Consider the following 14091-nt stretch of genomic DNA (forward strand, 5'->3'; position numbering starts at 1 on the left):
CCAAAAAAGATGCAAAACTGTTTCTGGGTGGTCATTACAAAAGGAGCAATTTGAGTTGATGTTTTCCTTAAACTTCTTCATATAGTGGTTGGCAGGATAATATTTATGAATCATTTTAAAGGAAACTTCCATAATTTTGTTATCAAGTAGGTATGTGTGTGGCAACATCCAAACTTTTTCCCAACAGATATTATCAATAAATCCATTCCATTAAGGCATGACATGGGGTATAGATACAACATCCTGCTGAAACAAGGTTCGTATCGCTCTGTTGTTAAATGGACCAAAATAGAAACAAATATTTCCTACTAATGATTCAACAGGGTCAACGGAAAGTAGGCTCTGATGGCCAGGTCTTGATACGTTCCTGATTAATAAAGCAACACCTGAGGGAATGGCATCTAAAACAATTGCAAAATCTGTAGGTGTTACAGGGACCTTGTAAAGTGATAAGAATTTACCAGTTGGCTCACCAATAGGATATCATTTCGGAACCAATATTCTAAAAACAAAGAAGTATTTTTATACAATTTATCCCAATTATTCCATATATAATATCTGTGTGGAGAAGAATTATGCTTATAAATTAAGGACCATGACAAGAAAACCTGCCAAGGAAAAGCAGAACGTTTCACTGGAACTTTGTCAATATTATAATTGCAAACCAACATGAAGTTAAGGCCACCAAAAGTAGAGAAGACATGAGGAATAAAATTCAACATAGAAGTGGGTCTTCTTAGGAATTATTTTATCCAATTGATCTTAAAAGTATTATTTAAGGTAGTAAAATCCAGAAAATTCAGCCCACCATTACAACAGTTTTCCTAATGTAATGGGTACGGTTTCTCCACAGAAAGTTGAAAAGCATCTGGTCTATCTCCTTGATTATTTTACTGTCAAGATATAAAGATAGAGCGCCATATGTTAGTCTAGAGATACCTTCAGCCTTGGTTATTAGGACTCTTCCTTTTAAAGATAAGTCCCTCTGTAGCCATTGATTTAGCTTCTTCTGCGTTTTTTTAATAAGAGGGTTAAAATTGAGTAAGCCTCTAGACTTCTGATCCTTTCTAATGGTTCTTCTTTTACTGGAATACCATAATATGAAGGTGTCACACAATCTTTGACAGCCATGAGTTCACATTTATTAACGTTAAGATATAGACCAGACGCTTTGGAAAAGGATTGTATCACATTGATCGACATGGGAATTTGGTTAGCATCTTTCAGAAAAAGTACAGTCGTGGCCAAAAGTTTTTAGAATGACACAAATATAAATTTTCACAGTCTGCTGCCTCCGTTTGTATGATGGCAATTTGCATATACTCCAGAATGTTATGAAAAGTGATCAGATGAATTGCAATTAACTGCAAATTCCCTCTTTGCCATACAAATTAACTGAATCCCCCAAAAACTTTACCACTGCATTTCAGCCCTGCCACAAAATGACCAGCTGACATCATGTCAGTGATTCTCTCGTTAACACAGGTGTGAGTGTTGACGAGGACAAGGCTGGAGATCACTCTGTCATGCTGATTGAGTTCGAATAACAGACTGGAAGCTTCAAAAGGAGGGTGGTGCTTGGAATCATTGTTCTTCCTCTGCAATCATGGTTACCTGCAAGGAAACACGTGCCGTCATCATTGCTTTGCACAAAAAGGGCTTCACAGGCAAGGATATTGCTGCCAGTAAGATTGCACCTAAATCAACCATTTATCGGATCATCAAGAACTTCAAGGAGAGCGGTTCAATTGTTGTGAAGAAGGCTTCAAGGGGCCCAAGAAAGTCCAGCAAGCGCCAGGACCGTCTCCTAAAGTTGATTCAGCTGCGGGATCGGGGCACCACCAGTACAGAGCTTAATCAGGAATGGCAGCAGGCAGGTGTGAGTGCATCTGCACGCACAGTGAGGCGAAAACTTTTGGCGGATGGCCTGGTGTCAAGAAGTGCAGCAAATTAGCCACTAGAGAAGTGGAAAAACATCCGGGACAGACTGATATTCTGCAAAAGGTACAGGGATTGGACTGCTGAGGACTGGGATAAAGTCATTTTCTCTGATGAATCCCCTTTCCGATTGTTTTAAACATCCGGAAAAAATCTTGTTCGGAGAAGACAAGGTGAGCGCTTCCATCAGTCCTGTGTCATGCCAACAGTAAAGCATCCTGAGACCATTCATGTGTGGGGTTGCTTCTCAGCCAAGGGAGTGGGCTCACTCACAATTTTGCCTAAGAACACAGCCATGAATAAAGAATGGTACCAACACATCCTCCGAGAGCAAGTTCTCCCAACCATCCAGGAACAGTTTGGTGACGAACAATGCCTTTTCCAGCATGATGGAGCATAAGGCAAAAGTGATAACTAAGTGGCCCAGGGAACAAAACATCGATATTTTGGGTCCATGGCCAGGAAACTCCCCAGACCTTAATCCCATTGAGAACTTGTGGTCAATCCTCAAGAGGCAGGTGGACAAACAAAAACACACAAATTCTGACAAACTCCAAGCATTGATTATGCAAGAATTGGCTGCCATCAGTCAGGATGTGGCCCAGAAGTTAATTGACAGCATGCCAGGGCGGATTGCAGAGATCTGGAAAAAGAAGGGTCAACACTGCAAATATTGACTCTTTGCATCAACTTCATGTAATTGACAATAAAAGCCTTTGACACTTATGAAATGCTTGTAATTATACTTCAATATTCCATAGTAACATCTGACAAAAATATCTAAAGACACTGAAGCCGCAAACTTTGTGGAAATTAATATTTGTGTCATTCTCATAACTTTTGGCCACGACTGTATTATCGTCAACCTGCTGGCTTACAATCATTTCTTTACCAGCTATGGAAATACCTTGTGCAGAACTATTATTTAAAGAATTTGTAAGAAGTTGGGTGATCAATAAAAACAGGTACGGAGAGATAGGACAACCTTGCCTAATTCCTCTCTTTAACTCAAATCTAGGTGAGGTGCCATATTTCAATTTGATAGAGCTGTTACCATTTGTATAGAGTCTTAATAGCATTACAGAAAAAAAAAACAAAGCCAAGTCTCTCAGGGGAGTGGAAGAGGAACTGATGCTCTACTGTGTCAAATGCTTTATAAAAATCTAAAAATAATATGAAGCTATCCTCGGTTATTAGGTGTGTCAAGTAGTCAAGTATGTCTAATACTAGTCTGATATTGTTAGAAATATGTCTGTTCCTCATGAAGCCAGACTGTGTTTCATCAATTATTGCATCCAGGACTTCTTTAATTATTTTTAATTAAAGGCTAATATCTTATAGTCATTATTAAGAAGACAAATTGGACGCCAGTTATCGATGAGCAGCACTTATTTTTTAGGCTTAGGTATCAGTGTTATTAAACCTTGATTCATTGTAGGAGGGGGAACATTGTTTTTAATACTCTCTAAAAAGACTTCAAATAGGATGGGAGCTACTTGTTCAGAAAATAATTTGTAACATTCTGATGTAATTCCATCAACACCTGGTGATTTATTGTTCTTTAGATGTTTGATAGACTCTATAATCTCTTCGACTTTGATTGGTTCATCACACTGTTTAGATTCTATATCACTGATAGAGTGAACATTATTCAGTGAGTCAAGAAACATATCTGTGGATTCCTGACAGTACGTAGAGCTATAGAATTTTCTGTAAAAATTGCTACAGTATTTAGCGATTCATTTTTGGTCATCTGTAATAACACCATCAATGTTTAACTTATGGATAGTGTTATTTGTAGAGTGAAATTTCTCAAGTCTAAAGAAATAGGATGAATTCTGTTCTCCCTCCTCAATCCATGTATTCCTGGATCTAATAAAGGCTCCATCTGCTTTTAATCTATTTATATTATCCAGTTTATTTTGTAACTCAATCGTTCCATCTTCTCCTCCCCCGAGAGGCCGGCTGGGGACCTCTGAGAAAGGGAAGTTATCTTAATGATCACCTTTTCCTCCTCAGCTCTTCTGGTCTTAACAAGATTACTACCATATTTTCTAAGGTATTTAGACACCTCAAATTTAAAGAGCTCCCAGTTCTTGCAATAAGATTTTTCTTCACAAGCCCTTTCCCAAAAGTGTGAAAGCAGATCTTTAACCTCAAACTTAACTATATCATTATTTAATAATGAGCTATTTAGCTTCCAGTAGGATGCTCTACCAAAGTTAGTTTCAGGGGTACATATTTTGATATCAATGTAAATGGCCCTTTGGTCTGTGAGGGGAGTAGTACAAATATTTGTAGTAACACACTCACTATCAATACATTTGGATATAAGCCAAAAATCTATTCTGGATTGTCTGGAACCTGTTTTGTTACTCCGAGTGAATGATCTGTTGGCCGGAAACCTCTCTCTCCATATATCAGTAAGATCAAACTTTTCCATAAAAAGTATTAAACCCAAATTCTTTTTGGTTGGCCTACCTGGGGGCCATCTATCAGTTGAATTATCTATAGTAATGTTAAAGTCCCCTCATATCAATAATAACGAATTTGGAAATTTAGATAACCAATGAAGTATATGTTTCTCTACAGATTCAAGCAACTCATCATTCTCATGTTTGGTGTTGTACCCGTAGAAGTTTACAGTAGTGAGCGTAATGTCATTGTAACTGATCACAAGACAAATAAAGTTACCAAAGGGGTCACATTCCGAGTGTAGAATATTACCACCAAAGGTATTTTTCATTGTAGTGACACCAGCGGAGCATTCAGATCCATGGGAAAGCCAAATATCGTTGCCCCACTGTGACCTCCAGAAGTTGGCATCAGCCAAAATTGAGTGAGACTCTTGAAAAAAGCAAGAATCTGTTCAAAATTGTTTAGCAAATAAAAACAAGGCCTTGTGCTTCACATTGTTTCGTAACCTCCTAGCATAAAGTGAAACTATAGACAAAGACAAGACAACAAAGATGATATAAAGTATAAACTGTAGTAGGATGAGTGAAAAAACATAGGAGCGGTGAACATAAGCGATAAGGAACCGAGATCTGCACCATTTAAGTCAATTTAAAGTGAAAATAGCTTATTCCATAAACTCTGAGCTAGATGTTATCCGGCTTTTGGAATTCAACTCAACTGAAAATTATGTTCAAGACCAAACCAAGGGTTCTCTGTAGTAAGAGAGACTGAAAACCCTCTTTAGTGTAATCAGGAACTATTCTGAGAAATAAAATACAAAATAATAATTTCAATAAAAGGGTACCTACTATTTTAGGTACCTACTATTTTAAGTGCATATGAAAACTGATCATAAAAAAACGGAATAAAAAATGTTTTACATATACATGTTCCTAAGACCTTTTTCACTTGGAAATAAGTATTAATAACTAAATAGAACAATAACCGTGTATAGGCCGAGCAGACCTGTATGCCCTTTAAAACTGTATCTTAGTTACTGTATACATAAAAAATAATTACAACTTTTTGTGTTTAGTCAGTCCGCCAGATCAGATGCAGTATGGATGATGAGGGATTTTGCCTTTAAGTGCTTGAAATAGACCATTTTCCTGTCCTGCTAAACGTTCAAAATGTAACAAGTACTTTTGGGTGTCACGGAAAATTTCGAAATTACATTATTTTCTTTGGGAATGTAGTGGAGTAAAAGTAAAAGTAGTCAAAATATAAATAGTAAAGTAAAGTACAGATTCCCCCCAAAAACTACTTTTAAGTAGCACTTTCAAGTATTTTTACTGAAGTACTTTACACCACTGACAACGCGTCATAGGTTCTTAAGTTAGCTCACGCCGAACTGCGCGTGTGCATGAAATCAAATCTTGAGGCACTCATTTTCGTCAAAGTTGTTTTTGACGAAAATTAAATCGTGTGTCTTTGTCACTTATACGAGGTTGTAGTAATAACATGTTCAACTACTTAAGACATTGGCTCGAATCTAGGTTGCGACTTTAGATTTCGATGTTGCACCTCTGGGTTTAGAAACTCTGCAGTATCGTTCTGGAATATGTAAATCACGTCTACGCGTCCGCATTAGTTGAATATGTTGACGTCGACTGATGCGAAGTGTTGTCAGGTCGGAGCTCTAGAAAGAGGCCAGAGTTCCCGACTTACAATTCCGAGTTGGATGACCGTTCAAAACGTATTTTCCCAGTCAGAGCTCGTTTTTTCTCCCCGAGATCCCAGTTGTCTTGAACTCACTGAAGACAGATTTCCCAGTTCCGAGTTTCGAGTTATTTTGAGTGTGGCAGAAGTCATGCTGGATTGACATGGCCAATGTTGAATGTTTATCATTTTAAGCTTGGAAAAGAGACCCTTAAACTCAGACTTGGGACCACACAACCACTCCACTGAATAGCAGACTAGTGATTGCTTTGCAATGCTTGCAGTTAGCCACTGATTCCTTCCAAACCACTCATTGTTGAATTGCCAGCTCGTCTTATTTGTAATTTTGCTATACCTAGTGTGCAGAGCAGTGTAGGATAACTGTGTTTGTTCTGGCAGGTACTCTAAGGTGGACATGAACACCCAGGAGGCCTATGAGCTGGCTGCGAAGGGGAAACTCCGTCCCGACGGGAAATCTCCCCCTATTATGATAGGCCTGTGTTTATTACACTTCCAACCACCCCACTTTACCTTGGGTAAATATTTCACCTGTACTGTACAATACCCTCCTGGATAGACACTTGCTCACACACATGGCTACAGAGACACAGGGCAACACTCATACATGCAATAGGACTTGGCACATGTCTCTTTTTAACTGATAAACTGCAACAGACACCTTAATGTTGCATTCGATATGTATTAGATATTCTGTAATAGTTTGCTAATTCCATTTTTCACATTACATTAATCAGAGGTGCAGTGTTTGAATGAAACCCAGCGATACCTGTGCAGAATCTTGCATGAGGTGGGCTTGGAGCTCTGCAGCACGGCAGTATGCACGCGAGACGGACCCTTCACCGTACAGCACGCTTTGACCCGCCGACACTGGACTGCCCCTGGTGTCATACAGGCCATCCAACAGTCCAGGAAGGCTAGAAAATCCAAGAGCATACAGCCAGGGGAGGATACAGGAACAGCCAGGCAAAGACAGGAAATTTAGGAAGAAGCAGCAGGCACTGGTGAATCCCACCGGTTACACTTGGTATTGACCTCAAAAGCATTTGGCTCTTGATGTCCTTGGGATTAGATATCCTTGAAAGAAAGCTACACGAGCTGCAAAATAGATTGGTTTTAGTCAATCAATGCAGATGTGGAAAGACTGAGCTATTTTTCATGTGCAATGTCTCTGCTTTTTTTTCTGACAATGTAAAATGTGTGACTTCTTTATGTTTGTGTATCAATGTGTTTATTCATTTTATAAATTAAATAATATTCCAACTGTGATGATATATGACATCAAAATACACTTTACCAACCAAGAAATACCAGAATGATCTACACTACTTCCAAGTCAACACTAGATGGCAGCACAAGACAAATTTGATTAGCCACATTTCAGAAATCATGTTTTAGCAATCTGTGTAATTTTGCAACCAAACTCCGGATTATAAAACATTTATGCAAAGGATTAACACACAAAAACAATACATTCATTATAGTAATGCATTCTCAAATGGAACCCTTCCTTAGCAAGAGATTCCGTGCGCATATTTTAGTTGCTGCACATGACCGCCGTCAGTAAGGCCCGTGCTATCCGGGATCTCCCTGTGTGCACAAATTTGTTAACATCCCTGTTGGTGAGCATTTCTCATTTGCCAAGATAATCACCTGACAGGTGTGGCATATCAAGAAGTTGATCAAACAGTATGATCATTACACAGGTGCACCTTGTGCTGGGGGAATATATAAGGCCACTTTAAAATGTGCAGTTTTGTCACACAACACAATGCCACAGATGTCTCAAGTTTTGAGGGAGTGTGTAATTGGCACGCTGACTGCAGGAATGTCCACCAGAGTTATTGCCAGAGAATTGAATGTTCATTTCTCTACCATAAACTGCCTCCAATGTCATTTTAGAGAATTTGGCAGTATGTCCAACCAGCCTCACAACCGCATACCACGTGTAACCACGCCAGCCCAGGACCTCCACATCCGGCTTCTTTACCTGTGGGATCGTCTGAGGCGGGGTGGGGCGTGCTGAGGAGTACAGTTGAAGTCGGAAGTTTTCCTACACCTTAGCCAAATACATTTAAACTCAGTTTTTCACAATTCCTGACATTTAATCCTCGTAAAAATTCCCTGTCTTAGGTCAGTTAGGATCACCACTTTATTTTAAGAATGTGAAATGTCAGAATAATAGTAGAGGGAATGATTTATTTCAGCTTTTATTTCTTTCATCACATTCCCAGTGGGTCAGAAGTTTACATACACTCAATTAGTATTTGATAGCATTGCCTTTAAATTGTTTGAATTGGGTCAAACGTTTTGGGTTGCCTTCCACAAGCTTCCCACAATAAGTTGGGTGAATTTTGGCCCATTCCTCCTGACAGAGCTGGTGTAACTGAGTCAGGTTAGTAGGCCTCCTTGCTCACACACGCTTTTTCAGTTCTGCCCACGCATTTTCTATAGGACTGAGGTCAGGGCTTCGTGATGGCCACTCCAATACCTTGACTTTGTTGTCCTTAAGCCATTTTGCCACAACTTTGGAAGTATGCTTTGGGTCATTGTCCATTTGGAAGACCCATTTGCGACCAAGCTGTAACTTGCTGCTTCAATATATCCACATAATTTTCCTCCCACATGATGCCATCTATTTTGTGAAGCGCACCAGTCCCTCCTGCAGCAAAGCTCCCCCACAACATGACGCTGCTACCCCCGTGCTTCACAGTTGGGATGGTGTTCTTCGGCTTGCAAGCCTCCCCCTTTTTCCTCCAAATATAACGATGGTCATTATGGCCAAACAGTTCTATTTTTTTTCATCAGACCAGAGGACATTTCTCCAAAAAGTATGATCTTGTCACGCCCTGATCATAGAGAGCTTTTATTCTCTATGTTGGTTAGGTCGGGGTGTGATTAAGGGTGGGTTATCTAGGTGAATTATATTTCTATGTTGGCCTAGTATGGTTCTCAATCAGAGGAAGCTGTTTATCGTTGTCTCTGATTGGGGATCATATTTAGGTAGCCATTTCCCCATTGTGCTTTGTGGGATCTTGTCTAGGTATAGTTGCCTGCGAGCACTACCCTGAGCTTCACGTTTCGTTTATTCGTTTTATTGTTTTTGTTCTTTAAGTTTCTCTTCCAAATAAAAGGATGGAAACATACCACGCTGCATCTTGGTCCAGTTATTATGACGAATGTGACAGATCTTTGTCCCCATGTGCAGTTGCAAACTGTAGGGGCTTCTTCTTTGCTGAGCGGCCTTTCAGGTTACATCGATATAGGACTCGTTTTACTGTGGATATAGATACTTTTGTACCTGTTTCCTCCAGCATCTTCACAAGGTCCTTTGCTGTTGTTTTGGGATTGATTTGCACTTTTCTCACCAAAGTACGTTCATCTCTAGGAGACAAAACGCGTCTCCTTCCTGAGAGGTATGACGGCTGCGTGGTCCCATGGTGTTTATAGTTGCGTACTACTGTTTGTACAGATGAACGTGGTACCTTCAGGCATTTGGAAATTGCTCACAGGGATGAACCAGACTTGTGGAGGTCTACAGTTTCTTTCTGAGGTCTTGGCTGATTTATTTTCATTTTCCCATGATGAGAGGCACTGAGTTTGAGGGTAGGCCTTGAAATACATCATGTTACGTTTATATTTTTGTTCAGTATATTATAACTTAAAACGCATGTGTAATAAACCCGCTTCCCCTATGCGTGACTATTTACTGTTATCATTGACAGCTAACTTCCTAATCAGTAGTTTATCTCTGTGTGGGTCATTCAGAGTGAAGAACTGGGAATGAAAACACTTGATTTTCACAGCACATTACAAATCAAATGCATTTTAATTTGTCACATGTGCCGAATACAACAGGTGTAGACCTTACAGTGAAATGCTTACTTACAAGGCCTTCACCAACAATGCAGTTTAGAGAAAAATTATTGTTAAAGTATTTACTAAAATAAACTGAAGTAAAAAATAAATAAAACATTGAAAAATAACATAATTAAAGAGCAACAAAATATCAGTAGCGAGGCTATATACAGGGTGTACAGTTACAAGTCAATGTGCGGGGGCACAGGTTAGACGAGGTAATTGAGGTAATATGTACATGTAGGTAGAGGGTGGACATTTGATTAGCAGGCCATTTTTGTGCTTAATTTGGCATCGTTTATCGATGAGGGTGGTCCAGGACACCTTTTCCCCGTGTTGAGTACCCCTACTGGACACACTGGCACCCAACCTGTATCACAGCTTCTGCAGCCCCTGATAACTGGGAGGTGAAAGGATTATAATAACTGTACTTTCATTCAGAAATAGTTTATCAGCTTTACAGTATGTTGCATAATTCATGTAACATCTCCAAAAACATTCTGTGACATCATTTGCGCAAAATGATCAAGTATACCTATATGCATTAGACATGTTCTATTCTAAACCATTCTCAATATCTTACTATTGAACACCTGTTTGGCATGGTTTTGTCCTCAGGCATTTCCAGACTCAGGGAAGACCCTGGAGAGTATCTCCTCCCTGGGTCTGAAGCAGGGTTTGGTGTCCAAATTCGACAATCGTCTGGAGGGGATTCTACGAGGCTGTGGCCTGCTGTTTCACTTCAGCTTCCTGTTCACCTCAGAGGAGGCCGGGATAGCCAAACCTGACCCAGCCATCTTCCACCAGGCACTAGAGAAAAGTGGTGTGCCAGTCGCCAGCGTAGCTCACATTGGGGACTACTATGTCTATGACTACCTGACCTCTCAGTCGCTAGGCCTCCATGGGTACTTGCTGGGCAGACAGGACAGGGATAAATACCCTGATGCACCCCACAGCATCGATTAAAGACCCCGTAGGAGCTACCTGCACGTCTCCAGAAAGACATTGACTAAATGTTATTTATTACCCAAGTAAACTCAGGCCGGGATTCAAACAAACCGCACCAACATCATCCTGCACTTGACTTTTAAAGGTAATTTTGTTTCAATCCCAGTTCGTTTTCAGAGTTGATTTACTAGTTTTTATTTCGTTTCAGTTTGATAAAAACGTTTCTATTTCATTTTTTTATTATTTCGTTTCAGGTTTAGTGTTAGGCACAGAAAGTAACCTATGTGTGGGAGGCTAGAAGCCATTTGTGTGTTGTAGGCATATAGTTTGTTTGTTTGGGATGTCACTTCCTGCCACTGGGGAAGTTGTAATATATACGGTGATGAGCCAGGACATAGGTTTGGTTAGATTTAAATTATAAATCAATCCTATTGTGACTTGGATTTAAAAGAATCAGCACCTAGACTGGTGCAAGAAATAGGGTGGAAGGAAACTCTTGCCCATGTTTACACCAATCCAATGTTTTTTTAACTTCAGTAGTAGACGTAAGAAGAATCAAGTACCTTTACCTTTATCTGACAGAAAGAAAGAGGAAAAAACTACAAATGAAGTCATGGCACATCTGACATGTTATGCTTATGTATCACTGACTAACCCCTTCAAATAGGTTTAATAAAAACAGCTGCAACAACAAAAACATATATCAGTTCCCAGCCAGCCAGCTTGTGTGTGTGTGTGTGTTCTGGTTTATCTTAAAGAAGACGGCGTTAAAGAAAGATGGTCTTTCGGTTTCTCAAGCCTGATGAAAGTGGTCCACAGACGGAGAATATTCTCTCCAAGAACACTTGGGATGCAGGGGCAGAAACCAGATCTAAGGCCACACAGCACATCTTTGGATCAAATCAAATGGTTAATGGCTTGTAAGTAAGCGTTTCACGGTAAGGTCTACACTTGTTGTATTTGGCGCATGTGACAAATAAAGTTTGATTTGATTTGATCAACAGCCATCCTTGCCTGCCAGAACTGGAGGTGACTCTGTAAACATGCCACCCATGACCTATTCTAGGTATTTCCTCACCTCACACGGAGCACTTAATGCTCTCTGCCAGGTTGACCCTCCGACTGGACAGTGACCTCAGACACAATCTTCAATGTGAGGAAGCTATATTTCTGAAACACTGTGGTCGAGATGCTTGCTGCATTCATCATCCTGGCATCTTCCTGTGGTCCTGCTGCTCCACGTCTGTACTCTCTGATTTGCTGAAGTACAAAAGACTCTGCTTCCCTCATCAGTGGCTCCATCTCTGTTGAGCGAGGTACCAGAGACACACTTGGGTCCCTCAGGCAAGCTGCATGTGAGAAGTGCTCACACAGTGACTTCAGGAGTACCTGTGTCAACTGTTTTGTCTAGTGTGCCTCAAGGTTGAGAAGGCACGGCACCACATCAGACAGCGACTGTCAGTTTGAAGGTGGTCAGTGTCAATTGTGAATGGCTCCAGCAACTTCACATGCTGCTCTAGCTTGGCCCAGCCACGCTCTGTGCTCGCCCTCAGATTTCTTCCCTATTAGCTAGTGATAGCTAGTGATAGTGATCCACAAACTAGGCCTCTTTGAAACATCGCCATCTACTGGCAGCATTAGAAAAAAAATCTTAAATCCCCAGAAGTTTAGGAGAAAAAACTCAAACTAATCATAATCTATCTATGAGTTCGTTTTGCAGCAAAAGGTAATAGTTTCAGTATAGTTTTAGTTTTCCAAATGTTTTTTGTTTTTATTTCAGTTTACTAAATAGATTTTAAAATTGTAGTTTTAATTTTTGTTTCAGTTTTTGTTTTCTATAATAACCTTGCTTACTATCGATGTTAGTGAAACCAGCCCAAAAACTATTAACATATGACCACTTTTAGATGTGGCTCTAAACTCCAGCATTTTGGATTTGAGATTAAATGTTTTACATGAGGTGGCAGTAGGGTACAGTGGGGTAAGCTGAGCCAAAGGGGTAAATTGAGCCATCCTTGTTTCTAGGAAACCATACAAAATGTTTATAATTTGACCAAAAAATCTTAATTTCTTGGAGTCTGTGAAGGAAGAAACCACATGGAAAGTGTGGTAAGCAAGTTAGGTCCAAAAATGGATTTTCACCAAGTCATATAAATGTATTGCATTAGAGGTTTCATGATGCTTGAATCTAAACCAAAGTAGATACTGTTAAGATTGTTCTATACATCAATTGGGGTCTCTATAAGCTTCAATATAAGGTCCTAAACCTAGCATGAAAGTGCATCATTGTAGCTTTATGGGCTAAATATAGTCAAAATGTTCGCCTTGGGGTAAGTTGAGCCAATGGCAAGTTGAGCAAATGTAAGTGTTTTCTTCCCAGGTGTAATGCAAGGCATTATCGCTGTGATATGAGGTAAGAACAGGGCCTGGCCTATGTTAACACTTACAATGTGTTTGTTATGTGTTAAGCCTGTGCTAAAAGATGGTTAATATGATTAAAATGCAAAAAAGCTGTTGTGATTGTGTTGAATTGTGTTTGGGAAAGAAAGATAGACATGGTTTTTAAAAGGTGGTCATATTTTATTCAGTACAGAAATTTTTAGGAGGTTTAGCTTACCATCAACTTAACCTGGAGTAAGCATACCCATAACATGATGCAGCCACCAGTATGGTTGAAAATATGAAGAGTGGTACTCAGTAATGTGTTCTATTGGATTTGCCCCAAACATAAACCTTTGTATTCACTATTATTGCACACAGAGTGAGTCCATTCAACGTATGTGACTTGTTAAGCAAAGTTTTACTCCTGAACTTATTTAGGTTTGCCATAACAAATTGGTTGAATACTTAATGACTCAAGACATTTCAGCTTTTCATTTTTAATTAATTTGTAGAACATTAGAAAAACATAATTTCACTTTAACATTATGGGTTATTGTGTGTTGGCCAGGCTGTAACGCAACAAAATGTGGAAAAAGTCAACAGGTGTGAATAATTTCTGAAGGCACTAAATGTCTAGAGCTCCTAAGTGGCACAGCGGTCTAAGGCACTGCATCTCAGTGCACGAGGCATCACTACATTCCTTGGTTCAAATCCAGGTTGTATCACATCCGGCCATGATTGGGTGTTCCATAAGGCTGCGCACAATTGGCCAAGTGTCGCTGGGGTAGGCCTTTATTGTAAATAAGAATTTGTTCTTGCCTGGTTAAATAA

At 39.8% G+C, this 14091-nt stretch overlaps 1 pseudogene; it reads left to right on the forward strand.

Annotated features, from left to right (window-relative positions):
* Nucleotides 1-10234: 10234 nt before the first annotated feature.
* LOC139540841 (haloacid dehalogenase-like hydrolase domain-containing protein 3) lies at nt 10235-10943 on the forward strand (annotated as a pseudogene).
* Nucleotides 10944-14091: the final 3148 nt, after the last annotated feature.

The sequence above is a fragment of the Salvelinus alpinus genome, chromosome 2 (assembly GCF_045679555.1).
Source record: "Salvelinus alpinus chromosome 2, SLU_Salpinus.1, whole genome shotgun sequence".
NCBI lineage: Eukaryota > Metazoa > Chordata > Actinopteri > Salmoniformes > Salmonidae > Salvelinus > Salvelinus alpinus.